The sequence below is a fragment of the Ambystoma mexicanum genome, assembly GCF_040938575.1.
Source record: "Ambystoma mexicanum isolate Mex_15411 chromosome 12 unlocalized genomic scaffold, UKY_AmexF1_1 Mex_chr12_unloc.2, whole genome shotgun sequence".
In the NCBI taxonomy this organism is placed as follows: domain Eukaryota; kingdom Metazoa; phylum Chordata; class Amphibia; order Caudata; family Ambystomatidae; genus Ambystoma; species Ambystoma mexicanum.
In genome coordinates, this window is record NW_027182323.1 from 2,007,784 (window position 1) to 2,025,643 (window position 17,860).

A 17,860-nucleotide genomic window follows, 5' to 3' on the forward strand; every position below is an offset into this window, starting at 1 on the left:
GAGACAGGACAGATAGGGACTTTCAAATCCATTTGCAGCTGGAAGCTCTGCCGGGAAAATCCATACTTTACCTCCATCAATCTCCAGAGAAAGCTGTGCAGAAAGATCCAGACTTTAAATCCCTCAATCTTCAGAATCCAGAGAGAGAGCAGACCCAGATCACTGTGAAGTGCAGAGACCAGTGTCCCGTCTAAAACCTGACCAGATCCATGGCGAGGCCCATTTCACTCAAGAATATAGTGTGAGTACCTAGAAAACTGTGCAGAACCAATCTCCTCGTTAAAATAATATAATTCAATCTAGCTTAATCTAAGTAGAACTGTCTCCTAACTGTCACCTGTCATTTGCAAAGCTGTCACCTGTCATTTTCTAGTTGCAAGCGGCACTTGTCTTTTTGAACTTTAAAATTTCAAATCTGAAAAACGACCTTTATTTAATCGCTCATATCTCCGTGACCGTTTGTGCTAGAGACATGCAGTAACTTTCATCTGGAAGCTGAGATCCTAGGCTTTCCTAGGACCCCAAAACGATATTGCTAGCCCTTGTAGTTCCTCTGTAATCGCACCAGACGCATTCGCGAATTTTACAGCGATTTGCAAATTTCTCCACTTGCAAAAAGATAGCTGCTTTTGCTTTCCTCTGAAAGAAATTCGTTTAACCTGCTAATCATTCCTGAATCATTGCAAGAGTGAGCCTGGACTAATATTAACTAGATACCACTCACCCTGAACCTCTGAAAGGGAATTAAAAGCATTTCCAGCATATTTCTCATCCATTGCTAGCACAAATAAAAGCATTTGGGCCTGTGTTTTCAAAACTCCTATCTGTTTTCTTTAAGCGTGCTTGGGGGGGATTGAACTGAATTACATTGATTGCATTTCTGAGAACTGTGTGCTTTCCTCCCATTTCCTTGCATTGCATAAAGAGGGGGGGAGTGAATAGCCAGAGAAAAGTGATTACATTGTTTGGTTGAAATCATATTGAGTATTTTCTGTACTGCATTCATTGAATATTGCATCCACCTGAGCTTACATAAAGCATTCTGTACCACCTTCTTCTTTTGTTCCTATTCACCTGTGTGCTACCTTATCCATTTCATGTCAACTCCTTATTGATTATAGAGAAGCGTGTTGGTGCCAGATTCTCCGTTGTTAATCTTTATCATATCAGATTAAGTGTGCTATTCAATTATTAATTTATTATAAAGTGTGATATATATATCTATTGTTTAAATTATCAAATAAACCTTTTAACTTGCAAAACAGAACTACTTCTTGGCTCAGTGGGGTCAGGAGGATTCCAAGAGAGGGGTGTTATATAGGGGTAGTCATCCAGAACGCATGAACTGGACATAAAGATATATCAATAAGGGTTTTCATTCAGTATTATAGACTAGGCGTTGACTTAGCTGTAGTGTTGAATTGAATCCTCTTACAAATTGGGGGCTCGGGCCGGACGTTTGGGTTAGAATACCACTTGTGCAGCTTAATACAGCGTGCCAGCTGACCAGATACACATATCCAGTCGGATCACCACGCTGCATTACGCTGTGAAGCATTCCTCAAAAGGGACACTCCAAGAAAAGTTCTGTTCTGCAAAAATAAAATACAAACTTCTGTAAGTCAGGACAGAGACCAATCTCTAGAATGACGACCTTGGTAGATATGAAAATAGCCAGAGAGCACTTCTTACATAAACTATTTGTGAGAGGTGAATGGGCTGAGCAGGGCCAGGATGCCTGGTTGCAGGCCATCACGCGACAGGTCACTGAAACAGGGTCAGACTTATGGAGAGATCAGGGTCCATTACATGTGGCCCTGAGTGAACTATATATGGCTCCTAAGGCCAAAGATGAACACGACAAGATTGTTAGGATAGCGGCATATTTATATTTATATATGGGAGCCATACAGAATAAATGTGCTGAAGGCCATGATCTGGCAAAAAGACAACAGATGGCGTTAGAGAAGGCCCAATCTGATCTGGACTCTTCTGAGCAAAGGCTGCACAGGAGCCAGGAGTCAGAAAATGAGACCAGGCAGTACATCACTAAAATAACGGAGGATATGGATGTGCTGCAAAAGGAAAAGTCAGAACAGGATACCAGATTTCTGGCCTTGCAGAAGGAACACCAAGAAGGTTTGGACTCCCTACTGCAAAGCCAGAAAAAGCTGGAGCAACAACTGGACTTCAACAGGGTATGTGCTGAGCAGGTAGTCACCCTGCAAGGCCACCTAGATAGAGTGAAGGCAGAGAGCAACAAACTAATTCTGAAAGACCTGGATACCCAGGCAGAGTTTGATCAGGAGCGCCAGAAAGCTGGTGCCTTCCAAAGGCAAAGGGACGACCTGGCAGCACAGATGCAGGCTCTCAGTCAGGAAAGAGACACCATAGGCCAGGAAGTCTGCCATTTAAAAAGGAAAATGGAAGAAAATCACCTGGCCCTCCAGGGGCTGGGTGACCTCCAAAAAGAAAACCAGAACTTGGTAGAGCACACCAGAAGGGTGGAAGATGCTCTGGCAAGAAAGGAGCAGGCCGGTAGGGATGGGACTCAGGAGGTAAACCTCCTGCAGCAAAGACTGGCCCAGTTCTCCAGGACCAACCAGGAAGCACAGAGGGAAAATGAGGCCCTCTGTCAACACAATGATAGGCTCCAACAACAGGTAGCGATGCAGGAGAGACTGATAGAGTCTAGTAAGGCCTTGACTGAGGAACTGAAAGCACAAATGCAGGCTCTTGCATTGCAACAGGGAGCAGGGGCGGATAGAGATGAGGTCCGCTGGGAAAGAGAGACTCCTGACCATAACCTCAGGAGCCCTAACACCAGGGGCCTTCATCTCTCCCAGTCCCTGGACTCTACCACCCCCATGTCCCCGGGCGCACATGAGCACAGGGCCACAGGGATGGCAGATTACTATCCAGCTAAAAGTATGGGGCTCATAGGCCAGTACCACTCAGGAATGGAGGGGTGGGCATCCGGGTATGGGCACCCAAGTACAGTACAGTTCAGTGGGGAACCCCAGGAGAGTAGGCCCATTAAGGGCATCCTGAAAACCTCTGCCCAGTTAGGTCAGTGGAGGGGGTACCCATCAAATCCTGGCAGCAAGGAGGAATCTGAAGACTCCTCTGAACTGCGCAGGACACAGGAGACCAGGTCCCCACATTCTGCCAGCCATTCCCAGGCTCGCAGAATCCGGGAAAACCTGGAAGAACAGACGGGAACCTCTGGGAGCAGTGCCTCTGAGTCCGAGGACGAATGGACAAGGGTTACCCAAACCAAAAAGGTCAATAAGGCAAAAAGGGCCTTGCTTAAGGACCCCTTAAAGCAGATTAAGGCGATCAGGAGCGTCATCACGCCTTACCATAAGAACGCTAAGTATTCTGTTTGGGAGCACTTAGAGTTGTTTGAACAAATGATGGAGACTTTCCATTTGAAGGACAGCCAAAGCTGTATTCAATATGTAAAGTGAACCTTCTCCCCGGAATACTCCAGTTTCTTTGCGGGGCTGGAGGACCAAAATCATTTAAGATGGTCCACCTATAAGGCGGCCATCTTGAAACATTTTTCTGTTCACAGAAATCCTCAAGAGGCTCGCAAGGCAGCCTACAATTTGCAATGTGGGGAGGATCAGGCCCCACAAGAATTTGTGCAGGTGTTAAAGCGTGCTTTTGCACAGACCACAAGAAGGGTGCGCACGGATAGCAGGGAATTTATTAATACGTTTTTCCATGCCTTGCCCAAATATATCATGACCCAGCTCGTGAGGGATTTTCATGAGAAAAGATCTTTAGACTGGGTCATTGAACAGGCTACCCGGATCTATGAGGTGCAGAAACCGATAGATAGCAAAAGTAAAGCCCAGAAAAACCCCAAAGCCAACAGCACCCCTGCTGCTGCCAAGGTGGCAGAGGTAAAGGTCACCCCCGTTTTGGATTTGGAGATGGGGGGGCCTAAAAACCTACCTGCACCTAATAATGCTAGGCCCAGAAGGTCCTCGGGTCAGTCACAGACAGGGAGCCAAGGAGGCAGCCCCACAAATGGGGTCCCTCGCTCTCCTGATTATGTAAGTCCCCGTTACAAGGGAAATCGACCCATCCTGGGTTATGTGTGGACTCCTCCAGCCCAAGGGGGGGGATCCAGCCAAGCACCTAACCCAGGGAACTTCCCTCCCAACTTCCCACAGGAGGGCAGAAATTCTCCAAATCCTGGGCAGAACTTTTTCCCCAGGTATCCACCCAATTTCCAACCCCAAAATCATCCATCCTTCTTTCCCCAATTCTCTGAGCCCAGACAACCTAATCCGGGAGAGGGGAGGCCAAGGGTGGAGGGGTACCCAAATCTTCCCAACCCGGGGTATTACCAGAGGAGGGACAGCTACCCTTCCCGGGATCAGCCCAGGGGAGAAAACAGGGCCCCGTATCAGCCTGAGCGGGTTTCCCAGTTAGAGCGCCAGGTTCAAAACATGGCGCGGGATCTGGGTCACATACTGAGGGCTCAGCAGAACCCTCAGATCGGCATGCTGGCGCAGAACGCACCCAACTCTGGACCTGGTGCCCCAGAACAATGACGGGGGCAGCACCCCGATAACTCACTGGTTCCCAGGGAGGAGGCACAAAGGGAAGGGGGGTGTAAAGCCTTGGAGGAAGCTTCCTTCCTCACTTGTAAACAGCCCCTGGAAACCCAGGAACCGGAAACAAAATCTCTTGCCCCTGAAAGTCTGCCTCCTAAGGAGCAGAGGGGGGGTAGGAGAAACAAAAGACCCAAACAGACTCAGTTTGAGGAGGAGGTACAGATCTTCCAATTTGAGGGAGAGGGATCCTCAGAGGATCCTAGGAAAAGGATCTTCTCCTTCAGAGAGGGGGGAACTCCTCCCAAAGAAAAATGGGTCCCTAGGGATGCAAATCCAGACTGGGGAGATGTGGAGACTGAGCTACCGCTGCCCACCATCTCATCCCAGAACCAACAGCAAGAAAATCCCCTGGTTCAAACCCATCCTGGTGACTGCCTCCAAAAAGGGGGGGGGGCGGCCCAGAACCGGAGCCAGGGGAACCCACAATGGCTCTGATCTCCAGTTGCCAAATTTTTCTTTCAGATTTCCAAGGCTCTCCACAGAATTCTGCCCAAATCTCTTCGCTAGCGATGTCCAAAACCAGAAAATTAGCCCACCAGTTGTCCAAAAATGTACATTATCTGTGCCCCCTTGAGGAGAAGGAGGGAAGATATTATGCCCCGGTACAAGTACAGGGGCAGGGTACAATCTTGGCACTGGTGGACACTGGATCTCAAGCTACCCTTCTGTCCAGAAGGGCCTTTGACGAACTGAATGCAGGAAGGGGAGAGAATTACCAAATTCCTCTCACCTCTCTTCCTGGACAACTGCAGAACTTTGACGGGAAGGAAATTCCCGTTGAGGGGACTGCAGACTTGGACATTAAGATCGGGCGACACAAGTTGAAACACCCAGTCATAGTTGTGACTCCAGAGGGCACCCTTTGTTTACTAGGGAATGACCTCCTGAGAAGGTTGTCACCCCTAATAGATTGCGTAAACAAGGTCCTCTGGACCCAGACTAGCCGACCCATAAAATTAAAACAGAGTGTCAACCATGTTAGTTTAAACGGCACCTGCCACATGGTTGAACAAAAATCTGACCAAGTAGAATTTCACTTCCAGAATAGCCAAATTCCAGACGTGACAGTAATAGCAGTAGGACAACAGACTGGTGATGGGGGGTCCTCTCTATTTCTGAAAATCAACCTTCCTTCCAGTCTAAAGTGGTACTCCACGCTGGAAGGAAACACTCTGAGATTCTATACTAATCCACAATCAGAAACTCCCACTCCTATAGTCCAGAAAGATGTGAAATCAGCTCAGAGCCTGGCTGATATTCAGCAAATTGGAGAGCAGTTGTTCATCCCTGTTCAGTTAAATGATGGGAAGGACTCTGTTCTCGCTCGAGTGTGTGTGAACAACGGTAAGAGCTTCATCAGCGAAGCCATGTTCCGCCAACTCCCAAAAGATCCAGCCATTCCCACATTCAAACTGATAGACAAATGGGAAATGGACCTGGAAGCGCCTAATTCCAAACATCTCCTGCCAAGCAGGTGTATGCTCAAAATCTCCATTGGCAACAAGAGCATAGTCCACAATTGTTGGGTCGTGCGAGACGTCCCTGCCGCCTTTTACTTAGGCAGTGACATTCTCAATCGCTTTGCCATTAGTTTGGACCTAATAAACTTCAAAGCTTGGTCCCGATTAGCGGATAATCCCATGGGCTTTGATGATCCAGAAAAAGCATTTAGGTCAGCTCAATTGCTACCTTATGCAGTTGAAATCCAGATTAAAGAGGAGGTCACCATCCCAGAAAGGACCCGACAATTCTCCCTGGAAGTGAAAGTTAAAAGAGGACAACATTTGAAAAACCCTGATGCTTACATACATCTAAACGCTTCTCTCCAACAGCAAGGGTTGGGGGTAAACCCAACTCCATTAGTCAACATAGAACATGACACCATTCTAATAGAGGTGGATAACAGCGACTTAAAGAGTATTGCTCTAGCCGCAGGCACCATTATTGGAATGGCGGTTGATGACCGACATTTTTCCATCGACTTAGTAAATGAACTGTTAGGACCAATCCCCAAGGACTGTTTTGACAGTGACAGTGATGACAATACAACACCAGACAGGATTTTTACCCGGCATGGGGGGAACTTCCTGGTGTACACTTCCTGCCCCTATGGTAAGGAAGATGTGACTTGTGACTTCAGGAGGGATGAGGTGATTTTCCAGGTCCATGAGGGCTGCCTTTCCCACCTGAAGCCTCCAGTCCAAATCAGCACTCTGACCAGGGACTTCTCCACCCAGCTGGAGGAGGCCGCTGAAATAGCCAAACCAGAAGTTTTTCCAGGCTTCAGGCAGATGGTGGAAGAGAGAGTCAACCTAGCTGATGCCTGTGTGACCCTGGAACAAAAGCAAAAGTTGAAACAAGTTTTCTTGGATTTCCAAGATCTCTTTGCGGTAGACTCATATGACTGTGGTCGCACTGACATCCACACAACAACAATCCCCACGGACCCTGGCATGACTCCTGTGTTTGTGAAGCAATACCGCTTGCCTCTCGCATCAATGGAGTCCCTTACTGAAATAATTAAGAACCTTGAGTCCCGGGGAATAATCCGTCCAGTCCACAGCACCTTCAATAATCCGGTGCTGGGAATATTGAAGCCAAACGGCCAGTGGAGACTCTGCGCTGACCTTAGGGAGCTCAACAAACGGGTCCATACTTCCCGATGGCCTCTGCCCTACATTGACCAAGGGCTGGCCCAGATCCAGGGGTCACAGGTATTCACTGCAATAGACCTGACCAATGGATACTGGACTGTGCCTGTCAGCAGGGAGGACCAATACATACTGGCTTTTACCTTTGGGGGCCAGCAGTACACATGGACCCGGACTCCTTTCGGATACCTCAACTCCGGTAATGAGTTCAATATTTTCCTACATAAGGCCATGCCCGACCTGGGTGCGAGGGGTAACCTGGCTTATGTAGATGATGTCCTCATCAAAAGCGCAACTGTTGAGGAACACATAGCGGAGATCCGTTATGTTCTGACACAGTTGAGGGCCGCCGGAGCAAAACTTTCCTTTCAAAAAGCACAGTGGTGTAGAACCCGTGTTAATTTTTTGGGGCATGAGATTACTCCTCAGGGTCTCTGTCCCCAGGAAAAGAAAGTGGAAGCACTTCAGAAACTGAAAGACCCCACAACTCTGCGGGAACTAAGGAGCCTCCTTGGACTGACTAATTACAGAAGAAAGTTCATTGAGGGCTACGCAGAGATCACCAGACCCCTGATTCATCTCCTGAAGGGGGGGGTCAAGTGGGAATGGGGTCCAGAACAAGCCGAGGCAGTAAGACAACTCAAAAGAAGCCTCTCACAAGCGCCCTGCCTAGCTTACCCTGTCAGAAACAAGGAGTTCTTCCTGGAGACAGGGTTCTCTAATACGTGCTTGACGGCAGTATTATACCAAAAGCATGACAAGGTCAATAAAGTAATCTCCTATGCGAGCAAAACTTTATCCTCTGTGGAGGAAAAATTCAACGATTGTGAGAAGGCACTCCTGGCAACGGTGTGGGCATTGAAGAATTACCGCCCGTTTATCCAGGGGGAACACATCATAGTGGAGACTCCACACCAGCCTCTGCAATATCTCCAAAGTGACAGAATCCGGGCCGGAAATGTGAGTAATTCCCGAATTACTTCCTGGATTCTGTCAATGCAAGGCTTTCCTGTGGAGGTCAGATATGGCCAAAACAAGAAGAGTCACCTTGCGCAAGGTCTGGCTGACTTGCATGATTGTGCCAGAGAAAACTGTCTCGAGGACGAAAGTCTAAAAATCAAGGACAACATGGAGGCATACCTTAATTCCCCACACAAAGTCTTTGAAGAGGACAAGTGTGAGGGAATGCCCACTGTCTATGTGGATGGATGCTCTTACCATGTTGACAACAACGGGGAGAAAGAACTGGTGGCCGGCGTAGGGAATGCATGGGTGAATGAGTCCCCAGAACCCTCCGCTGGATACAAAATTGGTCCCCGAAGTAGTCAGGTGGCAGAATTGATGGCTGTGCATCAGGCCATCCTCACTGCTGTCCAGCATCAACTCCGCGAACTGGTCACAATCACAGATTCGGATTATGTACGGAACGGGTTCGTGGAGCACCTGGTTAATTGGAAAACCAGAGGCATGTTATGTGCTAACAACAAACCCTTGAAACATGGGAAGTTGATTCAAAACATTGATGATCTGGTCACCTCGAATGAGATGACCATCTATTGGAAAAAGATCAAGGGTCATTCCAAAGTAGAGGGACCAGACAAAACTGGAAATGACTTAGCTGATCAGCTGGCCAAAACCGGGGCCATCCAAGGGGATCTAATTGAGATTGAGTCCCTGTTGGGGGAAATCCAGGTCCCTGCTATCACTAGGTCCCAGACAAATGCTCACAACGACCTTTCAATTGCACAATGGAGTAAGGAGACCCCTGATGCTGATTTGATTACAGCTCAGAAGGGGGATCCAATAATTGGTCAATTTTACCAGCACCTTGAGGACCCTGAGAACTTTCCCCTGACGGATACCGATTACATTGGGAAAGAGGACCTAAGAGTGTTGATGAAATGTCCAAAAATGTTCCGAATCCAAGACGGTTTGCTGGTAAGGAAATCCAAAGCTGGCCACGATCAGTGGGTGGTTCCTACCTCATTCCGAAGCCTGATGTTAAGTCACGCCCATGATGCGGCCACCGACGGTCATAGGGGGTTTCACACAACACTGGAAATCTTAAGAGAGGTTGCATACTGGCCACACATGGGGCAGGACCTCGACCAATACTTGAAGGGGTGTCTCGTGTGTGCACAATTTCAGCCATCATCCCTCACGCACCGCGCGCCTCTCCAAAAGCGGGGGATGACACTGCCATGGTCAGATTTACAAATCGACTTTGTAGGCCCCGTGATTCGCTCTGCTAGGGGGAATAAGTACATGTTGACTGTCACATGCTTGTTCACCAAGTGGGTGGAATGTCTCCCAGCCCCAAACTGCAAGGCAGAAACGGCAGCTGCCTTGATGATTAACCACATCTTTTCCCGTTTTGGTCTACCTCAAAGGATTGAGTCAGACAGAGGTAGCCACTTCACCAGTGAAGTAATGACAAAGATGTGGGAGATACTGGGGGTCAAGAGAAAGCTGCATATTGCTTACAGGCCAGCTTCTTCTGGGGCAGTAGAGAGATATAACCGGACAATTGTGAGCATATTAAAGAAGTTTGTGGCAGATTCTGGGCCAAGTTGGGATATCCGATTACCTCTGGTCCTAATGGCCATCAGATCTACCCCTTCATCTGCAACCAAAATGTCACCATTTGAGTTGATGACTGGGCGCAAGATGGTGCTTCCGCAGCATTTGCTCTACAGGACCCAAGAGCAGACACTGATAAATGCCTCCACTACTCATGAGTATGTGGAGAATTTAAGGAAACACCTCCAACATGCTTTTGCTTACGCTCAGCGGAATCTGGAAAGATCGGCTGATAGCATGAAGACCCATTATGACCTGAAAACTTCCAGGAAGGAATATCAGGTGGGAGACCGGGTCTATCTATACAACTTCCAAAGGAACCAGGCCAAGCAGCGCAAATTTTTGCCTACATGGAAGGGACCCTTTGAGATCATCGACAAGATCTCCCCTGTGGCCTACAAAATCCACATCCCCAAAGGTCCTTTGGCAGCGGGGGAAGACAAGTGGGTCCACATAAACCAGTTGAAATGTTGCCATCCCAGGCACACTCTGCAACAACTGGAGGAATCCTCTGGAATCCTAGTGGGTACTGTCTCAGATTAATTCAGTTCCAACCATAAAACATACCACATCTAGTCTCTAAAATATTGTGATTTGCATGAAACTGTCTCTTAGTTATACTGTTTTTTTTTTCAAAATAAGAATGTAATGTTTGTTATGATGAAATGCATATGCTGCCCCACTATCTCAACAGTGGTGGAAAAATGTCTATGAATAGGTATTGCCGCTCTTCCTTTGTCGCCCTAGGAGAAAGAAAACCTGGAGACGGGCCAAGGAGGATGATCCGGAGACCGGGAGCAGAGACGCAACGGGCCCGGGGTACCGCCCAATATTCCCATCAGGACCGGCGAGGAGAACCGATCGATCCGACCGGATGGAGAAAAAGATGCTGAACTGTGCCATCTATTGGAAGAAGATGAGGAAACATCCCAGGTCTTGCGAGTCCCATCAGTGAAACCGAATGGCCTTCGCAAGAGGGGGGCTTGTGGGATGTATTTACCCATGCATCCAAGCCCTACCTCAAAACTGTGCAGTACTGACATGGAAAACATCATGATGGCCAGAGTTTCCCAGAAAATGTACAGGGAAATGCAGGAAGAATAGGCTGCCACTCATTTTTACCGATGTTATGGACACAGAAGGACACTGCCTAAAACCACCATTGGACTACCCACACAGTAGTTTGAAACCATCGGGAGTGGCAATGCTGATTGCCAAAAGCAAACCCATAACTGTTGGGAATTCATTTTCTTAAATCCCAAAAAGGGGTGCAGTACCAGTACTCACCACTATCCAAAAGCCGGCGTTTTAAAACAACACCAGATTTTACTTTTTTGTGTAAAACTGAATAAGTGAACCCAAGGCAAGCCAAAGAAAGACTTACTGAGAGGTGGATACAATGTAAAGTTATATTCTGAAGTGACTTGAAGGTTTATAACAAGACTGGCTTAGCTGTGGATTTCAGCAGTTTAAGTAAATCTGGACTGAAAGACACTACAAATCTAAATGTTTAAAAGAAATGAGTGACCTACTTTGAGTGTCACATAGGTTGCAATTGTTTAAATGTCATAGTTTTGAACTTAGAATCAGCATTCTAGCTGCATATGTAAAAAAATGTATTGACTTAAACTGGGGAACAAAAAGTGACATTTTATCTGAAACTTGGCTTAAGGAACTGAATTCTGCCTGGCAACTACCCCCATCAGGAGTGAAACTTGAGTCACAGCTGTGTTCCCAGGCCTATCTGCCTTTTGCTGGCCACACTAAGGATATGCCATCTCCCTGATAATGAATTAAGGGGAGCCCCACAGAACACAGGAGCTCTGAACAATGCAACCCCCTTCACCCAGGCAGATGGTTTATTGCAGAGGTCGTAAAACAGCTTCCTCTTGGCAGAAGCTGGGAGGGGCACTGCCTGTGAGAGCAAGCTGGCTTGGCAGAACTGGAAAAACCAGAAATTCAACCTTGTGCTGGGGGAAACCACACCCCTTTGGGGGCCAGAACATAACTTTAAAAAGAAGGATCATTCATAGAGCGGACATGTGAAAATTTTATCAATGATACCATAATTCTTGTGATTTTTCTGCCCACATTTTAAGAGGTTTTTCGAACCGGTGGCATGTTCAGGGGGGTTTTAGCGGAAAAGAGGATATTACTCAAAATGTGTGCATGTGAAAAATCTGACACTTCATCAATTAATGTCCATACTCCTTGCGCACATGTGTGTAAATTGGGGTTAATGTCAGAAATTGCAAAATCAGTTAAAAGTGCAAAATATTGCCATTTCTGAATGCAAGCCCCCAGGAAGAGCAAAGTTTGGACAGGGTATATCTCCTGTGATATGTGATGTGTGCATGTAATTTTAAACCAATGTTTACCTGTGCAAATATGTCTTTTGTTATCAAATCTAGATTTGTGTGCAAGTTGACAGGAGGAGTGGACTCTCTGCAAGCCATAAAATGACATCGCTCTGACTCACAGTTCTTTCCCCAATCATGGGAGAGGGGAGAATTGGGCCAATGGCAAGTGGAGAGGGGCTGGCTAGTGATGCTGCTCACACACACCCATTTTCAAAACACATAAAAGCAGAGAGACAGGACAGATAGGGACTTTCAAATCCATTTGCAGCTGGAAGCTCTGCCGGGAAAATCCATACTTTACCTCCATCAATCTCCAGAGAAAGCTGTGCAGAAAGATCCAGACTTTAAATCCCTCAATCTTCAGAATCCAGAGAGAGAGCAGACCCAGATCACTGTGAAGTGCAGAGACCAGAGTCCCGTCTAAAACCTGACCAGATCCATGGCGAGACCCATTTCACTCAAGAATATAGTGTGAGTACCTAGAAAACTGTGCAGAACCAATCTCCTAGTTAAAATAATATAATTCAATCTAGCTTAATCTAAGTAGAACTGTCTCCTAACTGTCACCTGTCATTTGCAAAGCTGTCACCTGTCATTTTCTAGTTGCAAGCGGCACTTGTCTTTTTGAACTTTAAAATTTCAAATCTGAAAAACGACCTTTATTTAATCGCTCATATCTCCGTGACCGTTTGCAGTAACTTTCATCTGGAAGCTGAGATTCTAGGCTTTCCTAGGACCCCAAAATGATATTGCTAGCCCTTGTAGTTCCTCTGTAATCGCACCAGACGCATTCGCGAATTTTATCGCGATTTGCAAATTTCTCCACTTGCAAAAAGATAGCTGCTTTTGCTTTCCTCTGAAAGAAATTCGTTTAACCTGCTAATCATTCCTGAATCATTGCAAGAGTGAGCCTGGACTAATATTAACTAGATACCACTCACCCTGAACCTCTGAAAGGGAATTAAAAGCATTTCCAGCATATTTCTCATCCATTGCTAGCACAAATAAAAGCATTTGGGCCTGTGTTTTCAAAACTCCTATCTGTTTTCTTTAAGCGTGCTTGGGGGGGATTGAACTGAATTACATTGATTGCATTTCTGAGAACTGTGTGCTTTCCTCCCATTTCCTTGCATTGCATAAAGAGGGGGGGAGTGAATAGCCAGAGAAAAGTGATTACATTGTTTGGTTGAAATCATATTGAGTATTTTCTGTACTGCATTCATTGAATATTGCATCCACCTGAGCTTACATAAAGCATTCTGTACCACCTTCTTCTTTTGTTCCTATTCACCTGTGTGCTACCTTATCCATTTCATGTCAACTCCTTATTGATTATAGAGAAGCGTGTTGGTGCCAGATTCTCCGTTGTTAATCTTTATCATATCAGATTAAGTGTGCTATTCAATTATTAATTTATTATAAAGTGTGATATATATATCTATTGTTTAAATTATCAAATAAACCTTTTAACTTGCAAAACAGAACTACTTATTGGCTCAGTGGGGTCAGGAGGATTCCAAGAGAGGGGTGTTATATAGGGGTAGTCATCCAGAACGCATGAACTGGACATAAAGATATATCAATAAGTGTTTTCATTCAGTATTATAGACTAGGCATTGACTTAGCTGTAGTGTTGAATTGAATCCTCTTACAGTGCTGTGACTGTCCTTGTGGTGGATTCACTGGTGCTTGCTGTGGTTGCAAAGCCTGCTGCGTTTGCGGCACTTGCACTTGATACACTGTCTGATCTTGGGAAAACCCGTCCCTATTTTGTGAGCTATATGCTGGAGGATAAGCTGTCCCCCCTCTTGAGAATTGCCCATTCTGTACATACCCTTGGCTCCCACATGTTCACGCAATGTGCCCTGTCATACCACATGTCCAACATAAAGGAGGGAGTCTTCTCATTTGTCCTCATTGCATATTTTGATTGTCATTCTGCATATTCTGAAACCCACCTTGGTTATTTTGAAAATCACCCTGATTATTCTGGAAACCACCTCTCCCTCTGAAACCGGTTCCTCTGCCTCTCGGCACGGACCCATTCCCTCGTTGATCCGATTGGCATTGATTATTCGCCTGAGGCATACCCACAGCTTGCTGTGTTCCTAGCCCCTCTCTGCTTGTCAGTACTGCTCCTTCTATGGCATATTTTGATTATTTCTTCAGGGCTAACTCAGCCTCCTCAAGCTTCCAAGTATCCTCCTTCTTCTTATTTTTCTCCTGCAGCAATCGGCAATGATGCACGATAGTCAACTGTATTTCTGCCCAGGGCTTTGCTTCCATTCCCACTTGTTTCTTAAGCTGTCTCTGTACCTGTTCTGGCAATCCCTGACACAAAATGTGGTAAAATACTGGCACTGATTTTCCCCACGGCTCTCGAGTTTCCAAAGGCCACCATCCCTGAAAATGCTGAATGTAAGCAAGCGGATCCTTGTCATCTTTCATCTTACGTTCCATAATTGCACCCATATCTGACGTATCAGTATACTGTACCCTGAATGCTTTCCAAACAGCCGCCCTTCAATTATTACTTGGTGCTCGGTCATGAGCTGTGTTCTGTGCCGTGACACTCGAATAACCTGCTCTTGTCCAAATGTCATCAGCTCTTTCGGCAATAATGGCTGCTAGGAAACCCCTAATGTCCCCTATAGCCAGCCTATTTCCTCCTATCATCTTTTCTAGCTCATAAATTCATTTTCCCGCAGCCGCTGTTAAACTAGGGAGATTGCATCTTAAATTATCCTTGTCCATCTGGGGCAATACCTGTCCATTCGCTCTGTACGAGCGTAACCTCGTCAGCTTTATCATTTTCTCCTTTCCATCTCTTAATCTCCCGTTCTATATCTAAGGATTCATTTGATCATTTGATTTTCTCCTCTTTGTCTTGTAAGACCTTAAAGGTCTCCTCCTTTCCTTTAGTCCTTTCTCTTTCTGGACTCTCGTCACTGCTAAAGACATGTAACCCGGATTACTGTATCCTGTTGCCGCTTTTAGTTCCCTTAATGGATACAATCCTTCATCTTTTGTACTATCGCCATTTCCTTCAGGCGCAGTGGGGGAGCAGAAGGATCAACACCTTCCTCCCTGCACTGATTAAGCATCCAATCCTCAGGAGGTGTACCTTCTCGTTCCTCCTGGTACATCTTCCAAAGCTCTAGGCTAGCTAACCTTTTCTCCAATTTCTTCCCTGTGTACGCAGCGTGCAAGTATGTGGTCATGTGTGGCAAAACCACTTTTGACAGCGATCCCCCTTGTGGCCATGGCATGAACATTTTGTCTGTGGTACCCTTAACCCATTCCGCACTGTACTGTTTGAGCTTAGGTGGATGTTTTGGCAGTTGCTTGCTTGACTTAGGCACAGAGAGAAAAACGTTTATTTTCCCAAGATCATGCCATCTTTTTATGTGAGGAATCAGGCTCTCCTGTTTCCAAAATATACATCTGTGCCTGCAACAGGTTGACAAAAGTATAACTCACCAAGCTGCCCACCCAAATACTTATTATTGTGTATTGGAAAGAAATGTTTGGAATACATTTGATTGTTTAAGCAGGGGACATGATTCAACATACCTTTTGGAGACTCAGCGCCCAACAAATCTCCCCACGCATAAAAAGTGTCAGCCTATCAATTGTTTGTCTTTTCTGTGAAACAACCGAGGCTCATAAGTGAACCTGACAATATATCAGGGAAAATAACTGTATTAGGAAAAAAAAGCATGGATCACTTTTAGAGGAGACACCAGCACTAGAGAGAATACACAGCTCCCAAAGACAATGCAGTAAAAAAGGCTGATAACTTTTGAAATGATCCTGTGCTATTCCACAGAATGGAATTGAAAATGAAAGGAAAGAAAGACACTGTGAGTTTAGTTTTGAGAATGGGACAAACTTCAGCAAACAAACACAAAGCAACAGAGGTAATGAACTGCGGCATTTATTTATTTATTTACGCATTTATGAAGCGCGCCAAGGAGAGAAAATGAGATCCATCGTGTAAAAGCTTGGGCCCAGGTTATATGGCTGTGGCTACATGCAGCTTCCAGTCCCTTAAACTGTGCGGCTCTGGCGGATGACAATGAGGAGAGAATGTCCCTGCGAGGAGGGTTCGGGGGGTGCGTATCAGACACTTCATCTGCCCCAGCTGGACATCCTTTACACCGCCCCTTTCTGTTTATTAGAGCTGCACTATCGTCACTGTGTATTCATTTATATTACAGTGGTAATTATGTACTGTAGAGGGTGAGTGTTCAAATAGAGCTGGAGACCAGTCTATGCGTGCGTCAGATGGGTATAGAGGGTGTATGAGTAACAGTGGCCCAGGTGGGCTGCTGGGGGCAGGCACGGATGGTGGCATCACGTGGGAATCTCTGAGACTGACTTGGCGCGGTTTTCTGGCAAGAGGGTAGGCTTTACCTGCCTGCCGCATTAAAATAACCCAGAAAAGCGCTCTCCTCCAAAGTTTTTGGAAGAGATCAAAAAGCAGCAGTATTACTCTGGTGACACTCTAGAGTATTCCTCACCACCCTGGGTGATATGGATTTCACCACATCACCTGCTCGGGATTCTTCCATGAAGTCTTCAAATTAAGACCAGAGTAGGCTTTGATATCGACTGGACAGTTCCAATCCTTGCAAGGAAGAAAGGACAGAAGCACTCAACAGCAAGCATGGTGTAGAAAAAGACACGATAAGATAAACAGCAACTCCCTTTATAGTGACTTATTGGACTGCGATACCGTTTGCTGCATCGACCTCGTGGCGCAACGGTAGCACGTCTGACTCCAGATCAGAAGGTTGCGTGTTCAAATCACGTCGGGGTCAATTAGCCTTTTCTATTTCAAAAGTAAGGATTGCAAGTTTGTTAGCTTCCGAACTGTCTTTAAAATCAATCGTGGTACACGTTTTCTAGAAATTCAATTTTTAAATTATGTTTTTAGAACACCTAGGTCAATGTATTCTTATTTTCTGCAACAACAACAAAAAAATGTCGTTTTTGCAGACAAACACTAGTAGTCTGCTGATTTACAGGCCAAATATTATGACCTTCCACCGATTAGTCACACACAGCACATTGCAAACCCACATATCGCGTTTATCTGCATTGCTAAAAAAAAAAAAAAAAAAGAACTGGACACCTTCAGGGCTGCCTCTTAAACTTGCAACTGCCCTGTCATTATGATGGCTGTGTATGCTGTACTGCAGACTACCGCCCGCTAGAAAGCCAGAGTGGCGCAGTTTTGTTCTAGCAAATGGTCACTTAGTGTTAAGGCAACCCACACAGTTTGGCGCTTTGCAAATGCCAAATAAGCACGCCATTTCAGCGGTCAAGTTACTAACAGGTTAAATTTGACAGAGGCTTGAGTAAAAACAAGTCATAAACCGATTGCACAAATAGAGTATGATAACGGTCGGGGTAACACTCTTAAAACACAACTGGTACAAACATGTATACGAAATGTACAGTTTGAAATACGTATTTCCAAAATACATCGACTCTGGTGGGACTCGCACCCACAACCTTTGAATTGCTTCACAGCACCCTAAGAAGTCCAACGCGCTATCCATTGCGCCACAGAGCCAACTACCCGCATGGGCATAAATAATCAGGATTATCAACATACGGCCTGGATGGACAC

General features: G+C 46.0%; 1 non-coding gene across 1 annotated transcript; it reads left to right on the plus strand.

The window, feature by feature from the left end:
- Positions 1 to 16,973: 16,973 nt before the first annotated feature.
- Positions 16,974 to 17,045, plus strand: TRNAW-CCA (transfer RNA tryptophan (anticodon CCA)). Its single transcript has one exon. It is a non-coding gene; the product is annotated as a tRNA-Trp (tRNA).
- The last annotated feature ends 815 nt before the right edge of the window (positions 17,046 to 17,860 follow it).